At 48.3% G+C, this 20,784-nt stretch overlaps 1 protein-coding gene across 6 annotated transcripts in view; it reads left to right on the plus strand.

The window, feature by feature from the left end:
• IMMP2L (inner mitochondrial membrane peptidase subunit 2) overlaps positions 1-20,784 on the plus strand; it is a 493,454-nt gene that overhangs the window by 161,515 nt on the left and 311,155 nt on the right. The window contains exons 4-6 of one of the 6 annotated variants that reach the window (XR_004970774.1): positions 7,231-7,296; positions 8,307-8,400; positions 18,318-18,737. The exons of the other annotated variants lie outside the window; for them this stretch is intronic. The gene's annotated coding sequence lies outside the window, so the exon portion shown is untranslated. Of the gene's footprint in view, positions 1-7,230; positions 7,297-8,306; positions 8,401-18,317; positions 18,738-20,784 lie in introns of those variants that run through there. 6 annotated transcript variants of the gene reach the window in all.

Consider the following 20,784-nt stretch of genomic DNA (forward strand, 5'->3'; position numbering starts at 1 on the left):
GTTTTCTGGTCGGAAGCAGCATATAGGTAGAGAATATTTCCCCCCCAAATGTTAGTGTTTCGTCCAAGCGTGGGGAATACTGACTAGAGGACAGTGCCTGTGCTCGGGGTGTCCTCTGACTTTGGATAAAGCTGTTAGCAGCAGGCTTGGGGCGCCCTCAGGCATAGTGGTACATACTTTGGATTCTTTGGTGACAAACGTGGACCCAGTTAGTTTTAGGATTTCTTTGAAACACAGGCTTTGGACACGGCTGATGAAAGCTCTGCAGGGATTCCCCTCCAGCCTCTGGTGCTGTGCTTCATGACCTTGGCCTTGCCTGTCTCCCAAGGGCTTGCATTTCCGCCGTCCCCTCGGCCAGTGAAATCCCAGGGGGCTTCCTCACCGCTGAGCCTGCACATTCCATGCCTGCAGTGCTCTGGCCCTTGTGCATCTGGCTCACACGCGATCCCCCCCTCCCTCACACCCACTCTCCTGGGACCTGCCCACCCCCCTGGCCGTGGCTCCCTGAGCCTGGCAGGCTCCCTCCTTCCTGTGCCCTGCACCAGCTCTCTCCACCTGGGAGTTCCAGTGAGCAGCTGCTAGGTTTTCTTGGAGTCCTGATTCTCTCATGGCGTGGAGCCTTGGATGGCCTACATTTTGGGAAATGTTTGAATGTAGTTGAGGGGCAGCAGGCTTCTCCCCTCAACACCCTCGTAAATGCTCTAGGTGAGATCTCTATCACCTGAAATTTGATTGGATTACAACAAACCTTTTGTCTTACATGTCCTCTTTCTTACCTTATTTTCTCCTTATGATGAAATCGGAAACATTTGTAGGAATTACGAGCAGCCTAGGCGCTATTAGGAGAATCTGTGAAAGTTTTGTAGCTTTCATCATATCACTTTGCCTTTCAAAGAAAGCATTTTATATAGACACAATCGAGGTCTTTGTTCTTTTAAATAATGTCATTGTCAGTCTTGGGAACTAGCAACTTTTTAAATGTAGCTTCTGGCAAGACTTTAAGGGTTTAGAATAATACTCAATAGGGAACTCCATTTTTTGATGTTCAAGACTTGAAACAAAAAGCCCGTGCATCTGAAACAATATCAAACGACGTCTCTGCATCATTGTGTGCATATTATGCCGGAGTTACTCATCTTAAATAGACTCTGCATGGGCTCTCAACAATAGAATTTTCATCCAAATGCTCAAAAAGCCCAGTTCGTGTTGGCTTCCTAGGCAATGCAACATTCGAGCCACGTGTTTATCATTCACCAGGGGCTGGTCTCTCGTTCCTCTCCTGCCTTCCGCCCCAAATCATCCCATCCCTCTGCTCTCCCCTTTCCCCAGGGCAATGCCCACTAACCCTTATCTCCTCCAATCACGTGACCACCATTTCCGCCATCTTCTGGCAATACTTCGGGTGCCTGTTCACCTGCCCTACTACCTGTGTGTTGGGAAGCTGCTTGCAGGGCTGAGATTATACTGCCCAATAGAGAAGTGCGTTCCATCGACATGTTGCTCATAAGTAGCCCTGCACACAAGCATTGATGAGCATTCGCGTGTGCGCACTTGCACACATATGCACATACACATTTTGATGTGACTTCTTTTGTTAGTTGACCTGCCTACCGTTCTTAAATGCACCCCCAGGGGACTAAACCTTTGTTTCCTTTGAATCCCTTCCCAGCAGAAGGCATGTGCATGTGGGTGGGTTCAGGACAGAGAGCAATGTTCTTGTCGGTGCTCTTGAATGACCAGCTTTTAGAAGTGATGGTTGGTCCGTGTACATTTGTGGCGTGTTTGCTCTAGATCTGTGACATGTGCTGTTGGTATTTTAATGGGGATCGCATGGAATCTATAGATTGCTTTAGGTGGTATGGACATTTCCATTGTTAACCCTTCCCATCCATGAACCCGGTATATTCTCCCGCTCTCTTTCTTCAGTGCCCTGTAGTTTTCTGAGCGGCCTGTTACCTCCCTAAGTTTATTACAAGGTACCTTTTTTTGGGGGGTACCTCGTTTGGGCAAGGGTTGCAAAGGCAAATGGGATTGTGTTTTTAGAGTCTCTTTATGAGAGTTCATTATTGGTGTACAAAAATGCCCTCGATTTCTGGCTGTTAAATTTGTAGCCCGCTACTTCGCCGAATGCATTTATTAAACCTAGCGGCACTTTCAGCAATAAAGATAACATTTTTAAAAAGTGAGGATTGGTTAGATTCTGAGAAATGCGCCTTCTCTCCAGTTAGAGCAGATTCTGTTTTGTCCTTTCCGTTCATGTCCCAGTTTTCACGGATGCAAGAATGTTCTGTGAGGAGAGAGTGTCCCCCAAATGGCTATTTTCTCGGAGGCAGATGGTAAAGATTTAGTATCAGGAAGCGGGCTGTCTGGAACGGAGGCTTCTGCTTCTCTAAACTTGGAAACGGGACTCTCCTGGAGCAGAGAACTCCCCTGTCATCCAGGACGGCAGCGATGCTGGAGGACTCTCAGCTCCATTGCTGCGGAAATGGCTCATTCGTGAAGGAACGGCCACTTGGAGCATGTGGGGTGCATGCTGTGCGTTCCTGACCCCGTGCTTCCGTGTCGTCTCAGCTCTTAATTCTGTTAGAGGTTTAGGTGCAGGATTACCAGTGGTACGAACCCTTTAAGCAGCGTGCATATTTCACAGTTCAACACGGTAATAAAGATTCCGTATTCAGAATGACAGATACTCCAGGAACAGCGCGACATCAAGCCGCGATCTAAAAATCCCTTGTTTCTTCAGAAGACAACCTATCTTTTCTTGGGGTAAAGGAACAGTCTTTTTTACCTTTGGACATATAAGTCCCCAGAAAAGTGCACAAAAAGAAATTTGTTAAATGATGGAAAAGGGTCTCCTTTTTCTCTCCCAATGAAATACAGCGTAGTGAATGAAACAAAGCAATAGTTATAAGAGGCCAGATAGTAGTTGTGAAATAACTGAGTCCTTAGACTAGTCCAAACTTAATTTGTTGAGGGATGTTTATAGATTGATCTCTCTCTCTTTTGGGCGCATTTTAACTCCTTCCTGCCCTCAGCCTCTCAGGCTGCCCTCTGGAATCAGCGGAGGTGATGGAGTACCCAGGCCTCCTGGGGTTGAGTTGGGAGGGAGCGTGCCTGGGCTGGGCGGTGCACACTGCCTGCAGGAGGAAGGTGCGGGGGGGGGGGGGGGGAGCCCCAGCAGGCTCGTTTGGGCGAGAGGAATGGCGCACCTGCACGGGGCTCCGGTTCAGGAGGCCGCTCTGTACCTGGGGACCTCTGGTGCCCTGCCTGCTCTCCCTGTCCCTGGCCCAGTGGTGGTGAAGGATGGACGGCAGCCAGGGCTGGCCCTTGGCTGTCTGCTCCACTCATTCCTGGTGCAGTTGAACCAGAATGACTGCGGTTCCCCAGACAAATTGGGCTCCGGGTGGGAGCGCTGGCATACATCACCCTGGTGGCGTCTGGCTCTCTCCTGGCGGCACCCTCGGCTGTGAGCCACGCAGCATCCCGAGAGAGCGGTGCACTGCACACCTGCGGGGTCCCCTGGCCCCGCCTGCTCTCCTGTCTGTCTCCCTAAAGGGGACACAGCAAGGTTTAGGGGAAAGGAAACCCAGGTGCCGACGTCCAAATGATCCTTTTCCTGTCGGCCCCGTGTCAGGAGGTGGCTGTGAGGCCCAGCGCTCGGTGAATAGTTCCTCAGCATCTGGAAAGAAAAGCTATTTCGTGGTTTGGTTCAGGGCATTGTGCAGGTTGGGCCAGCTAACTCACATTTTTCACATATAATGTTAGGATGTGTTAACATTTAACATGTTTGTGCCGGAGGCTGCGAGTCCCTCAGCAGTACCTGTGGGTGCCTCCTTTCATTGCTTTTACAGCGTTGTTTGTCCCCATTAAAATGTGTTTATTATGTTTCAGGTTATTTGGTTGCATAAATCATTTGGAGGCAGAAACTCTGGCGTTTTCCTCCTGGTGGAAAATACACACAGGCCATGTTACTCTAGGCTCAAATTTAAAGATGAAAGTTCAGGCACGGCACACGCCTGGCTGGGCCCTGCGCACTCAATGGCGAATGCCATCACAAGTAGCTCTTCGCCCCTTCGATTCATAAATGCACTGTATCGGCAAGTCCTTTCACACATGGAGGCCAGGCTGGTGTGGATTTTTAAAATATAAATATAAATATTTTTCTAGACAGTCTACCCATGGTATTTCACTGGAGGTAAATGTGATGTCCGTTTCCCACATTAGAAATCTGACACTTGGAACTGTAAATGACTTGCCTCAAGTCACACGGCTGGTGGGTCATAGAGCCAGAATTTGCATTGGTCTCCCTGGTGTTTCATCCTGCCGACTCCTCACTGTCTTGTGTAGGAGTAATGTTGATACAGAACAAATCAGATTTTCAATTTCATATGTGATAGGAAACAGCAGTGAATGTGTTTTTAAAGTGACTACTTTCCTTTATAAAGATCTGTTTGTAACTTAGATTTCCTGTTTATTTTCTTCCAATGAGGTCCACCCATAGTGACTTGGCTGTATTAACAGGTGTCTGATACATATAAGCTCTTTAAAAATATCCTAGATAATAAAAGGCTAATATGCAAATTGTCCCCTTGACCAGGAGTTTGACCGACTGGGAGTTTGACAGTTGGATCAGGAGGAGGGACCAACCAGCCAACTGCCTGTGGCCCTTCCCATGGCCAGCCCCGCCCCTGATCCCCCCCCCCCCCATTGGGGGCGGGGCTGGCCTGCCAACCGCTCGCAGTCCCTTCCCCCAGCTGGCCTACCCCGATTTGGTCCCGATTGGTCCCGATCAGGGTGGGCCAGCTGGACCCCACCAGTGCACAAATTTGTACACTGGGCCTCTAGTATATGTGTGTGTGTGTGTGTGTGTGTGTGTGTGTGTGTGTGTGTATATATATATATATATATTTATTTTTTTTTTTTTTGATAGGGAGAAGGGGAGAGAGAGCAACATCGATTGGCAGTCTTCTGCACACCCCCACCTGTTACTGAGGCTGGAGCCCACAACCTGGATAGGTGCCCTGACTGGGAATCGAACTGGCAACCTTTTGGTACACAGGATGATACCCAACCAACTGAGCCACAGTGGCCAGGGCTGGTTAGATATGCTCTTGTTGGTAGTATTTAACATGTTAAGTGCCCAGCCTGTTTTGTCTTCCGGACGCAAAGTATAGTGTCAGTCACCAGTGACTGGTTGCTTAATGTGTTAATATTCAAAGTTTTTAGGAAGTATGATGCAGACATAAATTAAACATTTGCCTAGTTCAGGCATAAAAACATAAGATACTGTTGTCTTGAGGTGTTTCAAGGAAGACAGCGCTCCTAGCACCATAGTGTTTGTAGCACCCACTCAGCCTGAGACGTGTGGTCTGAGGAGGTCTGGTCTCTAACACAACGCTAATAAGCAGTTCCTGTGGCAGAGGCTGAGTGGCATTGATGAGGATGGCAGTGATCCATTTTTCTGACGTCAGTCATGCTTCAGAGAGAAATTAGCGAAGGTAATTGGACTGACTACCCATATCATTGGGGTTGTAGCCCGGACCCATGAGCACTAGCCTTTCTCACAGGCTGGACAGCGAGACACATCTGTTCCAAGAATACACACTGTCCCTGACATGACATAATGGGACTGTCACAGATACAACACGGTGCAGCTTTTCCTTTTAATCACCGTCTGAGGAAAAAATCTTTTCTCGCAGCTGGTCCTCCCCCTCGTCCATTGCCTTGACTAGACCTCGCGCCCAGGGGTTGGAGGCGTGGAGACAACAGGTGTGGTCTGTCCCTCACCGCGCCTGTGGTTCCCCCATTTAACAGCCGCTGTGCCGTGAACATGCGCCTTCCGAGCCGCGCTTCGGCCCTAGGTCTGAATGAAGTCGCCCGCTTAAATAAGTCAGGTTATGGAATTACTCTCGCTGGAAGAATAGATTCGAAAGCCGTGATGAGTTTCAGGCGGCTTAAGTGTGGCTGGCAGGCAGCCATCCATCACGGCCGGCGCGACATTGATTTCTGACTCGGAGCAACGGAACGGCGCCGGGACTGGGTGTCCTTAAGGAAACGTTCTATAGCATCGACGTCCTTTGTTTTTTAAAGAGCCGCTGCCAAAACTCTGTTCGAATTGAATTTTGATTGTGCTAATGAGGAAATCTATTCACCGTCAGAGTCAAAACATTCATTATTGTGAATTACTTGAGCAACTATTTTTGCCGCTCGTTCTTAAAGACACGAGTTGTTTTTTATTCTAGACGAGACCTCTTTTTCTTTTAAGCAAAAATCACAAAATGCCACTTAATTACATTTAGTGGGAGCACTCAAGCTTCCTCATTGTGTGGGTTAAATGGACCATTGAAACAAAATCAGTTGATTTGGCTTGCTCTCTCTCTCTCTCTCTCTCTCTCTCTCTCTTTTTTGTCCTACATTTTCTCTAGTGATTACGGCTCTCAGCGACTTGCCAAATTGATGGGACTTGGCAGGAGAAAAATAAGCAGTTGAAAATGTGGGAGATGAAGTTTTCTGGGTTTCACAGCATCACTGCGCTAAACTGCTGACGCGGAGCGAGACACGCTTACCTGTGGCCTTGCTGTGTGCGCACGCGGGTGGTTTCGGGGACCGTGGAGCAGGGGGATCCTTGCACTAAGCGAGCTGCTGGACGCAGCAGATTTTTCACTCGTGACCTGTGTGATTCCCTTGGCATTTCATTGTCTAAAACCATATCCCACTTCACCATCACATTTGTTACTGTTATAGCAGATCCGGGTGCATGCGCTGTCAGACTCACTCCTCCTCGACGCTGCCTGGTGGGCCCAGGTGTGGTCGTGACAATGCTTTTGTCCCTCAAGGCAACTCGAAATCCTTCGGTGCTTCATTACTTTATTCTTTTCACTGGTTTCTACTCGCTGCGTAAGGAGGGCTGACTGTAATGAAAAAAGCCAGATCTGATGGACAGCGTCAATGATCAGTTGTCCGACCCCCCGGCCTACGCTAGCTCTGGCCACAGAGCAGCACTGCCCGGGAAATTGGGGTCAGGCAGACCCATGTGTCCCCCACAGTGCGGTCTCCTGTCTTCCTACCATGCCAGCTGCAGGGGCCTGAGTGTCGCTTCACGCTGGTCCCCAGCTGGCTGGGGTTCTTCATCATCTCACACACGCGGGCTCTCCATGCCTGGTGTTAAGATCTACTTTATTCCCTTCCTGACACAGAATTTAAACATACTCTTTTCTGTCACTTCCACAGTGTCAATATATGACTAGCTGACTAATCCGAGGAATTGGTTAAAGAGGATGTGTTCACTGATTAAAGGTAATAACTTGCACCTGAATTAATTCTTTCATTGTCTTAAACCCAATAAACGAAGAATCCAAAAGAATATTATTGTGAGTTGAACTTAAGGGATTAAACTATATAAATATTTCCTAACTCTTTCTTAAGGACTGTGTTAGGCTAGGCTAGATATATTATCTTTAAAAAGTGGTGTTGTGACCATTCTGTCGTGCCATGCTGTCTGATTGGGATGCCAGACTTCTCATTTGAATTCCACATTTGTTTTCTTTTAAGATGAAATATGAAGTGTAATTATAAAAAGTGTCTTTGAAATTATAAACACTTTATGAATATATTCACTCTATCATCAAAACTATCATATAAGGAAGAGTAAAATTAGTTTGTCATCTTGTTGATCTTCCTAACTTTGTAAGGAATAAGTTTACAGTGGTTGCTTTAATAATACAAGTGATTGCCCAGCCAGCATGGCTCAGGGGTTGAGAGTTGACCTATGAACCAGGAGGTCATGGTTCGATTCCTGTGCAGGGCACATGCCTGGGTTGCGGGCTCGGTCCCCAGTGTGGGGCATGCAGGAGGCAGCCGATCAGTGATTCTCATCATGGATGTTTCTATCTCTCTCTCCCTCTCCCTTCTCTGAAATCAACAAAATACTAAAAAAAATAATAATGATACAAGTGACCTACGCACCGTGGAGCCGCAGAGTGGAGCAGGTCACCAGTCCCCCAGGCTCGGAAAGTCTAACCTTCCCCGCCCACACTCAGGGGAGATGCATCTCACATTACAGTTGTCACCTCTCACCTCTCACCTCTCACAGGATCTGCATGTTGAAATATTATGGAAAAATACTATCATTTCTCTAGTGGGTGAGGAATTATTGTGCCCTGGCCAGGAATTTTTTCGGGGACTGAGACAAATCCTGCTGGGAGCAGTTTTGAAAATGCTTTACAGGCCCACATGCTCACCGGTGCACATGCCCACAGAGCGGTGCCTGCCTTTCCCATGCAGTTCACAACCCCCTTCTGTTCCAGGACATTCCAGTACCAACGCTCGGCATGCCGCAGAAATCCGAGTCTAGTCCCCAGTAACCCCAGAGCATGCAGTCCCCTTTGCATTGCAGCACAGGTAAGATAAAAATCTCTGACTAAACTATAATATTCTGTGCAATTTTCCATGCGTACTAAGTATTCAATCATGCTGTTGATGTGTGTTATGTATATTAGCACATAAACATAAAGCCGCTGTATCTGATAATATTACAGGATCTATAAGCTCTCTCTTCCCATGAAAATTATGATACTGTATTTTTCTATTCAGATTACAAATCACAAATCACATGCACATACACACACCCCTTCTTCACCACCACCTACACGCAGGGATCATGTAGAATACTTCCACATACCAACCCATTCAGTCTTCATAGCAGCTGTGAGGCATGGTTTCCAGTCCCCATTTGAAAGATGCAGAAATGGGCTCAGAAAAGTTAACCGACCTACCCAGGGTCACAGAGCAAGAGCCTAGGGCTCAGACCCCAGCCTTTCAGAGCCAGCTGCTTAGATGCCCTCTGAGAAAAGGGAAAGACAAAGAAGCATTAGATCAGAACTGATATAAATGGGTGCTATTTCCTCATAGAAATAAAATTACAATATGAGATGATAATCCTTATCACAGGGCTGAAGCTAAAGGAATCTGGAAAAATAGTAGCTTGCTTAATTCATTGTTTTATAGACTAGAACTCATATAGTCCTGGGACATCTAAAAAACTGACCTAACATAATCATCTCTATGTTACACATTTTACCACAATAAAAATTTTAATTTAAAAAATATGAAAAAAAGGACAAAAAACAGTCATCTGGATTCAATTCTATGTAGGTTCTCATTCCGAGGTCCTCCCCAGCTACCACAGCCTTCTAACAGTGCCCCTGCCTTATTTCCATGGAAACACAAAGGGGCAGGGTAAACAGGCCGAGGGACACTAAATGCGAGGACACAGAGTTCAGCGGGTATTTGCAGGGAGACGGGGGTCAGGTGTCCACTACCCAGGAAGTCTTCTGAGCAGCGCTCTGTCCTGGGCACAGTGCAAGGCAGGAGAAGCCCAAAAGATGAAGCCAGGCCCTCCTCTTTGAAGAGGTTCCACCTGACAGAAAAAAGGCCATAAAAAGCAGCAATCATCAGATCAAATATGAAGTGCTCTCAGTATGGGTCTGAAGAGCAGAAGGCCTTAGAGGCGATGCTGGGTGAAATAGACAATAACCTGAATTTCCCCAGAGGGACACGCCAGAGCTGCACCGAGGAACCCACCCTGAACAGCACCCAATGCTCCTTGCTTTGATCTCTCTCATTTAGGATTCCTGCACAATGTCCAAAAAAAAAATCAAGCAATTTTAAAGCTTTGACTCGAATAACGGCAAATATCAAAGGTCCAGATGGACACAATCAAGGCTTTCTGTCCCACCTATAAAAATCCATCGATTGCTGTAGCCATGATTGTGGGAAGGGCTGCTTGCCTTTTCATCTGGGGGGTGGACTGGGATGTATCACCGAGACTGAATCCTCTCCCACAAACACATCACATATGGTACATACATATCATACATCAAGGCCTCGCACATCACGTGAGAGCCGCCCTTCAAAGTATGTGCACTGGACAGGCTGCCTCTGTTTCAAGGGCACGGTCACTGCCACTCGTAGAATCCTCTGGGGGTGACTGTCACCCCCCCAGCTCCCCAGCTCCTCGGAGAAACAGTCCCGCTGAATGTCACCGGACACTGACGGTCAAAGGGGTCTCTTCTGCCAGCCAGACACATGTCCCTCCCTCCTTCCACCTCTGCCTCTCTGCTTTGATTCCTTCAGCCTTTTGGTTTGTTCTCAAAACTAGTTTTTTTATTCTCTGGTATTCTGAGGGGGACCGCTAGTTAAACCACCCTTATTCATAGCTCATGGGCACGGCACCCAACACCCACCACGCTGCCTTCCTCCTCATGCTCCAGCCCAAGGACCCCCACCACTGGCCCCCAAAACTCAATACTTGCTCTTTTGTCTTCTTCAGTCAGAAACAATGGTCTCACACAGAGTCCAGGCAGCGCTTTTATATATCGCTTGTACCACTCAGCTTTGGTTTTAAAGTCTCACAGCAAGGCATTCATTAGACCCTATCCAACGTGTCAGTATGTCATCAGAATTCCTTCAGGTGATTAATCACTCACGAAAAGTACAATTTTCATCGATTTGTTTTTTTTAAAAAATATTTTTTAATAGTCCAAGTAATGAGAATGGTGAAGGCAAGAAAGATTTCTCCCTATTACATAGCTCATTATTGACCGGAATTCCAAAACCACAGTAAGTGTGTAATTAATAACCCCTTTACATTATTTTATTTTGTGACTGAACTACCACAATGATATTTAATTATGCCCCAACCCAGAGCCCGGTATTGTTACTGGCAGGTTATGAGATGTTCTTTAGAGCTAAGAAGTCTAATTACAAAGGCCTTCTCCCAGGGACTCACAGAGTGTGGAGAGGAGGGAAAAAATGATCTTTCTGGTGTCAGAAGAGGGGCTTTTAAACAAAGCACGTAGCACAAAGTCAGATGGGTGGGGCACAGTGTAGGCGGATCAGGTGGATGAACACAGTGTAGGCGGGTCAGGTGGATGGAACACAGTGTAGGCGGGTCAGGTGGATGGAACACAGTGTAGGCGGGTCAGGTGGATGGGCACAGTTTAGGCGGGTCAGGTGGATGGAACACTGCTGGGGTCCAACCCCAGCAGGTCCAGGGGTCCCCAAAGGCGTAGACGGAGTCGGTGAAGAAGGAAGGACATGGAGACAGCGTTCAGTTGATCAGCAGCCTAGCCAGGATCTCCAGCCAGGATCTCCAGCCAAGTTCTGGTCTGGATCTCCAGAGAGGTTCTGGTTAGGATCTCCAGCCAGGTTCTGTGTCCATGTTCTCTTGCTAGGTTCTCCAGCCAGGTTCTGTAGCCATGTTCCCTTGCTAGGTTCTCCAGCCAGGTTCTGTCCAGGTTCTCCAGCCAGGTTCAGTCACCAGGTTCTAGTCAGGTTCTCTTGCCAATTTCTGTAGTCAGGTTCAGTCCAGGATCTTTTGCCATGTTCTCTCGCTAGGTTCTGTCTCTAGATTCTGTGTAGGTTCTGTGTCTAGGTTCTGAGTGTAGGTTCTGTCTTCTTCCTTCTGTCTTCTGAGTTCTGGGTTCTAAGTTCTGTCTCTTGCTGTCTTGTTACATCTGTATTTATACCAGTTGATTCAATCCTATCAATCTCTATTATAAAGGTTAGGGCGTTTCTTATCTCCATTCCAGGGAGTAAAGATTATGTGGCTTAAGCATGATTGTTCGTAGTTAAAGTGATTAATTAACCGCCTGGCACTTAGTTGAGGGGTTTTATTCCCTCCCTAACTTCAGGAGAAAATCCCTACCTGGGGAAACAACCTTTCTCAGAGAGGAGACCTTGGTTAAAACACATAGTGACAAGAAGGCGAGCAAACATATTAAGAACAGTATGCCATATATGCCAGGTCCCTTGAAACAGCAAGCATGGACCGGCTCCCGGCAGAACACAGTGTAGGCGGGTCAGGTGGATGGGCACAGTGTAGGTGGGTCAGGTGGATGGAACACAGTGTAGGCGGGTCAGGTGGATGGAACACAGTGTAGGAGGATCAGGTGGATGGAACACAATGTAGGCGGGTCAGGTGGATGGGCACAGTGTAGGCAGATCAGGTGGATGGGCACAGTGTAGGCGGGTCAGGTGGATGGGCACAGTGTAGGCGGATCAGGTGGATGAACACAGTGTAGGCGGATCAGGTGGATGGGCACAGTTTAGGTGGGTCAGGTGGATGGAACACAGTGTAGGCGGGTCAGGTGGATGGGCACAGTGTAGGTGGGCCAGGTGGATGGAACACAGTGTAGGCGGGTCAGGTGGATGGAACACAGTGTAGGCGGATCAGGTGGATGGAACACAATGTAGGCGGGTCAGGTGGATGGGCACAGTGTAGGCGGATCAGGTGGATGGGCACAGTGTAGGCGGATCAGGTGGATGGGCACAGTGTAGGCGGATCAGGTGGATGAACACAGTGTAGGCGGATCAGGTGGATGGAGACAGTGTAGGCGGGTCAGGTGGATGGAGACAGTGTAGGCGGGTCAGGTGGATGGAGACAGTGTAGGCGGGTCAGGTGGATGGAGACAGTGTAGGCGGGTCAGGTGGATGAACACAGTGTAGGCGGGTCAGGTGGATGGAACACAGTGTAGGCGGGTCAGGTGGATGGGCACAGTGTAGGCGGGTCAGGTGGATGGGCACAGTGTAGGCGGATCAGGTGGATGGAGACAGTGTAGGCGGGTCAGGTGGATGGAGACAGTGTAGGCGGATCAGGTGGATGAACACAGTGTAGGCGGATCAGGTGGATGAACACAGTGTAGGCGGATCAGGTGCAGGAAACAGTGTAGGTGGATCAGGTGGATGAACAGTTTAGGTGATTTGGGGTAAGCAGGTGTGGGAGGCGGGGCCTGGAATAAGAGGAGGAAATGGGAAGGTTGGTCTGGTGCCACACTTGGGGCCTTGATATGAAATATTAACATAGTTACCTTTTCTCCCCCCCAATGTGGTTGGCTGCAACTGAAGTTTCATGGTTGGTAATATGTTGCTAATATGTTAGCATTAATCTATAATAATAAAAGTGTAATATGCAAATCACCGAATGACTGAACAGTAGAATTATTGGTTCTGCTATTGGTAGGCATCGCCCCAGGATTACAGGGGAGGGGGATCTGTGATTGATCACCTGAAAAAGAGAGGCCCAGGCCACTGGCGGCGGGGCGATTGATGTGGGGGCTCCACCATCACCCCACAGAGGGAGGCCCAGGCCAGCGACGCTGTGGTGGGTGTGCAGGGCTGGCAAGTTATCGCCCCGTAGAGGGAGGCGACTGGTGGCGGGAGAAAGGAGAGCAGCGTTGCACAGATGGCAAGCAGTGGCAGCGGAGGGAGCGGGCCAGCTGCCGGCAGCTGGGGGAAGGAAAGCCCTGGTAGGCCCTGATTGCTGGCCAGACCTAGGGACCCTGCCTGAGGGGTCCCGGTTTGCGAGAGGGCGCAGGTCGGGCTGAGGGACACCCTCTCCCCTCCTTTGCAAGAATTTTGTGCACCGGGCCTCTAATATGTAATAATTAGACGTGGGAGCAGTAGATTTTTAAAAGTTAGCTATCTCAAACCAAGTACCAGTATAATCATCTAATTATCCTTTGAAGCCATTTACGCAGAAATGCTTTAAACATTCACTACTTTACTGCCATGGGGGGTGGCTCCCAATTTGTAGTTTAGAACTAATAGCACTTATGGAAATAGAGCAAGGAGAACCTTAAAAAGCACAATTTATTTATTTCTTTAGAAATTCTAGAGTAATTTTCAGAAAGTAAGCAATCACTAATTACATTTAAATTCAAAATTAATATGTAGTTTCAGTTAATAAAAGTGGTAAAAATAATATTCATTTCCAATTTATTCATATACCAGTGGAGCCTAGAGGTATTTCTTAGCGTCAATGCCAAACATTTAGCTACCTTCAATCAGAAAGATTGCTTAGCTAGGGAAGTAGTCATCACCTTTATCAGGATATGATGCCCTCCTATAAGAATACGAGGCCTCGTCCCATCAGCCTGGAAGAGCACATCAATTTTTAGAGGACATCATCTATATATATAAAAGCCTAAGCAACCGGTCAACCGCCGGCTGGTAGCTATGACATGCAATGACCACCAGGGGGCAGACACAACACAGGAGCTACCGACTGACAGCAACTTTGCAGAGTGCCCTCTTGCACACTCCGGGACCCCTTGGGGGATGTCGGACTGCCAGTTTTGGCCTGATCCCTGCAGGCCAGGCTGAGGAACCCCACCTGCTGGAGGGACCCCGATCACTCTGCAGATGCCCTTCGAGCCCCAGCGCTACCCCAGGTGTGGCCAGCCAGGAAGGGACCGCGGAAGGTTGGCTCCAAGGTGTGCTGGGCCCATCTCGCTCGGTTCTGCCCTGCCGGCCACCTTCTAATTAATTTTCTTTCACTGTGCACGAATCTGTGCACCAGGCCTCTAGTGATAGATAATGCTTTAGAGGACACCATTGTAGCAAATGAGCCTCTAAAGAGCGTGCCTCCCCGATTACTCTAGCAGCAGCACAGAGCAGCATTTGAACTGCAAAATAGCCATTTTTCATGCAGCTTTATAGTATGCACAGGTGTAACATCAAAAACCCACTGAGAAATAGGTGCTGCGATGACAGGTGGCCCCGAGGGCTGGGGCAGGTGGAGAAAAGCCAGGGGAGCTCTGTCTCTGGGCCCCTCACACCAGCCTGGAGGCCCCCATGCTACCTGCCGATGAGCCCTGTTCCACCCTGCGTGTCGTTCAACATTTAATGAGAGTCTAGTTAGTACCATGTTAACATCTAAGAAAAAGAGATCCAAGTTCAAGACATCAACAGTAAAAGAAAGTTAGATACAGAAAGCACGAGACCACCTATATAAAATAAAAATACATCGCCTGGCCGGTGTGGCTCAGTGGTTGAGCACCCATCCATGAACCAGGGAACACATGCCTGGGTTGTGGGCTCAATCCCCAGTGGGGTGTGTGTGTGTGTGTAGGAGGCAGCCAATTAATTGGTGATATTCTCACAGATATTTCTCTCTCATCAATGTTTCTAAATCTCTCTCCTTCTCCCTTCCTCTCTCTCTAAAAATCAATAAAAACATGTTTTTAAAAAACATGTCAATCTCAGGGAAGCCTCAGAAGGAAACTTCAACAAAACATTACTTTTCTCCTTCTTCCAGAAACTTCTCTGTTCAAACTCGACTTCCGTTCTCCCTGCTACACCCCTGACCTTGGTGCTCACACACACGTGTTGGCCTCACCCTTTATTGCATCTGCGTTTTTCACCTGTAAACGTGCTCATCGACTTGTCAACCAGACTTTCCTCTGAGTCTTCCCTCTCAGCTGAAACTTTCTCCCATCCCATAATCAGCCCTCTTTGGTCACCATATGTGGCTAACACCACCCCCACCCCCACCCCCCGCCCCCGACGGTCTTTCTTTTTCTCCAATGTGTCTATCTTCTCTCTTGAAAAATTCCAATTCACCCCTGAGTCACTCCAGACACCTTTCCATCACTCTTTTCTCTGTCACTAGACTCCTGGAGTCACACATGACCAATTTTGCCATCTTATATTCCTTCCGTGAGGTCCGGAGCAGACATTCTCTGAGGTATTCTCATTTTAAGAGAATTGTTTTACAATGTTGAGCAAGCAGGAGAACACGGAAGGATTAATATACTCTGTTCTCTTTCTTCCCCGGGAAAAGAGAGCTTCAAAGTATAGCCCACATTTTAGATTTGCTTTGAAATCTAATTTGGGGGCTATCACTTCTCACAAATTAGAATTTGCAACTAAATGGTTTCATAAGATTCTTTTGGGCAAAAGATGTGAAGTCAAATTCCACCAGATGAGGCACCAAGAAAATGCAAATATTAGAAAACTAACGATATCATCAAAAGAACATCCATCCTTTCAGGCACCAAGTCTTTCAAGTTCAGAAGGCTCAGTGTCAGGGCTTGTCTCCAGTCCGCCTCAGACGCATTCTGAACTATTTCAGTGTGGAAATCAAGCATCTTGTAGGGCAAGGGAAGAGAAGAAAGGACAATTTATCAAAGGCGGGCATGATGTGGTTCCCACAGATATCTGAATCAAAACCCCAAATGGTACATGTTAATGTTCCCTTTGTAAATCTCTTTTAAAAAATGCAGAGGTACATGCATATCCAGGACGCCCCTGTCTATAGATCCCCTCCCAAACCCCACACCCCAGTGAAGTTATAATGTTCCTGGTTTCTCTACTCCGAGACCCAAGTGAATCATTATCATTTATCAGTATATATGACATGATAGAAGGGAGGGGAGAGGAAGAGAGAGGGAAAGAGATTGAAACATCAATGATGAGAGAATCATTGGTCAGCTGCCTCCTGCATGCCCCTTACTGGAGATCAAGCCCACAACCCTGGCATGTGCCCTGACCGGGAATCCCTTAGTCTGCAGGCTGATGCTCTATCCACTGAGAAAAACCAGCCAGGGCTGAGTCTTCATCTTAAAGCTACTTGTCCTGTTAGGATTGGGATACAGCCAGCAGCCAGGCCAGAGAGAAAAAGAATCAGCTCTGGAAGATCTCCAGGCCGAACAATAAAGACCTTTCCAGAAAGGGCCCGAGCGCTAACCCCAGCCTCGGGCTCTAAAGGGGTCACTGACCCTTTTCCTAGGACTCAGGCAAGGAAGCTGGTGTCCCCGGGGCCGGCCAAACCCCTCCTGGCGCTAGGACGGGACTCAGCTTCTCAGGAGGCATTGCGCCTCCAGGCGGGCAGGTAAGTGCAGGAAGTTGGGGTGCTGTTAGAACAGGAGCCATGGGTGATGGATACGGAGTAGGCAGCTCCCCAAGTCCACTGAGGGGAATGAAAGCTGTAACGGAATCATCCTCCTCCCTTTGGCTTCCAACACAAGACCAGCTCTATGCGGATCAGAAGCAAACCCCAGTAATTGTAGGAACCCCTTCACTTCAAATCATGACGCGGAAGAATGATCACTACGAGTGAAATTCTAAAGCCAGAGAATTATTAGAGATGAAATAACTACCAGCCTTCCTTGCATAGCCTAGTAATCATCTCTGTAATGTAACATTAAATCCGCGCTTCTGGAATGTTCGGATCTCTGCATGCATTGGAGGTTTTCAGTAGCTCTCCGGGGGTGGGGCAAGAGGGCTCAGCAAGTCAGAGGCAACAACCTTTTTCGTTTTCTTTCCTTGTCTTTTCAAAAGAATGAGCTACAGAGAATGCGGTTGCCTTTTTATACTTTAACTAGTGACCCGGTGCACATTGGAAGGAAATTAATTAGAAGGTGTGTGTGGGGGGGTGGGACTGGGTGAGATGGGCAGACATGCCCTGGAGCCAACCTCCTGTGGTCCCTCTCCAGCTGGCCGCATCTGGGGCATGCCGCGGCTCGAAGGGCGTCTGTGGAGTGAGCAGGGTCCCTCCAGCAGGTGGGGTCCCTCTGCCTGGCCTATGGGGATTGGGCTGAAACCAGCTCTCCCACATCCCCAGAGGGGTCCGGAGTGTGAGAGGACACTCTGCAAAGTTGCTGTCGTTACAGCATGTGGAAGGCAAATGCAAGTGTGCAGTAATCAGATTCGGGGCTAATGGTGCCCCAGCAACAACATAGCCCACGGCCGAAGGTGGAATCGTGCAGCCCCATGAAGAATTGGGCTCCCTCCTCTCTGGTTTCGGGGTGCGTCATCTGAGAACTGCCACTGCCAAGTCACTGCAGCTCGGCAGCTCCTGCGTTGAGGGTCTGCCCCCTGGTGGTCAGTGCATGTCATAACAACTGGTGGGATGGTCAGACACTTAGCATATTAGCCTTTTACACACACACACACACACACACACACACACACACACACACATATGGGCTGCTAACGGAATCCCAAAATATGAGCAAAGGTTCCAAATTGGGGCCCAAGTCTCTCTCCTGCTCTGAAGTGACCTGGCACGGGTGAGGACCAGGGCTGGCACCCCTGTGCATACCCTTTTAAGCTCCTCAGTCCTCATAGATGTCACATTTCTCATAAGAAATCTCCTCCTCCCGAAAGATCTGTAAATCAAGGATGCATGCAGTCTCCTGCTTTTCTATGTTCTATTTGCTGCATTGAATAAAACAAAGGGGACAACTTTCAGCCTGTTTTAAGAAGTTGTATCAGTTGTTTCCATGACAAAGTTAAAGAGAACTGCACCCATAAATCCCAGGCAGCATGCATACAGCGTTCCCCCACATAGTCTTGAAAGAAACTGCAGAAATGTCCGAGGCTCAGATGTTCAGCGAGACCTAAAAAATGCTCACGAGCCCAACAGGACTTGAGAAAGTGTCTACTGTTGGAACAGAACCAACTGACCTCATTTAAAAGCTGCAAGGTTTGCATTCAATCAGCCATTAAAGCTTGTTTCTGATTCATTATTTCAGGCTGGCCAGTTGGCCAGAGCGATGTGTGTCAGAGGCTCTCAGCGATGTCCCTGGTGGCGGAAATGACCTTCCCATGAGCGGTTCTGAAATCTGGGCCCCCGGCTAAAGCCAGTTATTGCAGAAGAGCAATGAATCCTGGACATCAGTGGCCTGTCTCCCCTCAGGCAAGACCATGCATATTAAATTAGCCAGCCAGTCCAGGGCCGGCCTTTCAAGTTGAAATTACAAATACACCCACGACCTAGGATGTCTACACAGTTAAAGGGCCATCTGTGCCGAGCCACTGAAATGAACGAAGGGGTCAAGGAAGCCATGGAAATCCTTAAGGAAATGCAGGCCTTAGACTGGAGTGGGGAAGACCGCACCACCGAGTTAAAACATGCACTACTAGTGCGTTTTCATGATCCCGTATAGATATGTAGCTGTTCACTCTCCGAAATGATGTTTCCACAGGAATTCCTGTTACTGTGCGTTAATGCCAGACCCCTGAGAGAATTGTAAAAGCCTCTCTGGAAAGCCTGGGACACTGACCATCTCAACGAGGTCACGGCTGCTCTGGCTTTCAGGCAGTTTCTGAAAGTGGGATCCGAGGACCCCTCGCCACGTCCAACGCGTGGATCCCAGGCCCTGCCAGGACCTCACGGGCCAGAATGCGGGGAGTGAGGCCCGGGCCCTACATGTCACAGGAAGTTCTAAGCCATCCTCCACTCATTGGAGCTGTTGTTCTTCCCACTGCATAATTAAAAGGAAGAAAAAATAGAGCTAGCTCATCGCAAAAATTAGCCCTGGTGATGGTATGAAGTTATTCAAATGAAGTATCTATTCCTGCTTAGATATTTTTATGAAGCCCTCAAGGATGCTGCCTCTTATGAAACAGCGAAACCATCTCACTTAATGCGCCTGCCATTTGCCTCGCTGACAAAGGCACTTTTGGAAAAAAATAATGCGACGTAGGAAGAGTCCTCCTGCCTGACCCGGAGACGATCGCTATGCAAACAGTATGGCGTTGGGGCAGACTGGCCAGTGGACTCCCGGGACAGAGAGCGGGACAGGGACACCTGCCTGCGTGGACACCGGCACCTGGTGCACGGGGACACGTCAGTGCCTGGCTGACCCCAGTCACAGAGCGCAGCTGCCGGCTGACCGGCCCTCAACATGAAAAGCAACACGGAGAAGAACTTACCTTTAAAACAGAGGGTAAGGAGGATCTCTCTTAACCAAGAAAAGTATTATCTGTCTGACAAAACACAGACACCCCAACACAGCACTGCCGCCTGAAAACGAGCATGTGTGTGCAAGAAACCACATCAGCAGCAGGGCGAGAAGGCAGAGACGGGGCTCATCAGCCTTCCTCACTGCCCAGCGCTGGTTCTCTGGAGCCTGAGAGGGCTCCTCTGCATCTACAGCAACTGTAAAAGCTGCAAAAACGGGCAGAAAAAGAGAAGGACACACACAAATCTTTCCCAGCGGGCCAGCCACCAGCCGGCAGGCCCAGTGGTGCTCACCTCATAGGAACCCCAGGGCTGTGCAGTCAGCCTCCGGGAATCCGTATTTGGGTGGATTCAAATGGACCACCCAACAACACCGAGTGGGAAACTTGCACAGAATATGCGAGGGAGTGGAAAATAGTGAAATATATATATTTATTGATTTCAGAGAGGACACGACAGGGAGAGAGACAGAGAGAAACATCAATGATGAGAGAGAATCATCGATCAGCTGCCTCCTCCACGCCCCCTAGACTGAACCCGCAACCTGGGCATGTGTCCTTGACAGGGAATTGAACTGTGACCTCCTGGGTCATAGGGTGATGCTCAACCACTGAGCCACACCAGCTGGGCTTCTTGCTTTTTAAGTGAGTTATTTGCACATGAGTCCTCATTTTAGCATTTGCCTCTGGAAATCCCGGCATGAGACTTTGTTTGTTCAATGCTGCTCTTTGAAATTCCAGTGAATGGTGATCGATTTGACCATCACAGTAACGAGAAGGTTAAGGTACAATTTCATTTTATATCAACATCAATATAGCTACACGTGAAGTGAAACAACAAAGAAATGTTAACTCTGCCACCAAAGAAATAAATTTTGGTTATGACCTTTGGTTTATTTTTCAGAAAAGGTATTAGATGTAATATTTTTGAGTCCACAACTTTCTTCTAGAAAACTGGCTTAAGAAAACGAAAATAATATCGCAGCACTGCGATGGGATAGAAGGGGCAGAGCTAGAGAAACACCCATGCGCACGCGAACAGGTCAGGATACTCATCGATGGAGAGGAAACGACTGGAAATACCCTTAAAAAATGGCAATCAACCAACCAACCAACCAACCAACCAAAACCAAACCAAACCTGTGCCTTGCGTATTAAGATGATTGAGTCATTCTTTTTGTGGGAACATTTGTTTCAAGAATGAGTTCATCTCAATAACATATCCCTTTCAACATTAACCATTTCCTTTTCCTGGCA

The sequence above is a fragment of the Myotis myotis genome, unplaced genomic scaffold (assembly GCF_014108235.1).
Source record: "Myotis myotis isolate mMyoMyo1 unplaced genomic scaffold, mMyoMyo1.p scaffold_m19_p_11, whole genome shotgun sequence".
Lineage (NCBI taxonomy): Eukaryota > Metazoa > Chordata > Mammalia > Chiroptera > Vespertilionidae > Myotis > Myotis myotis.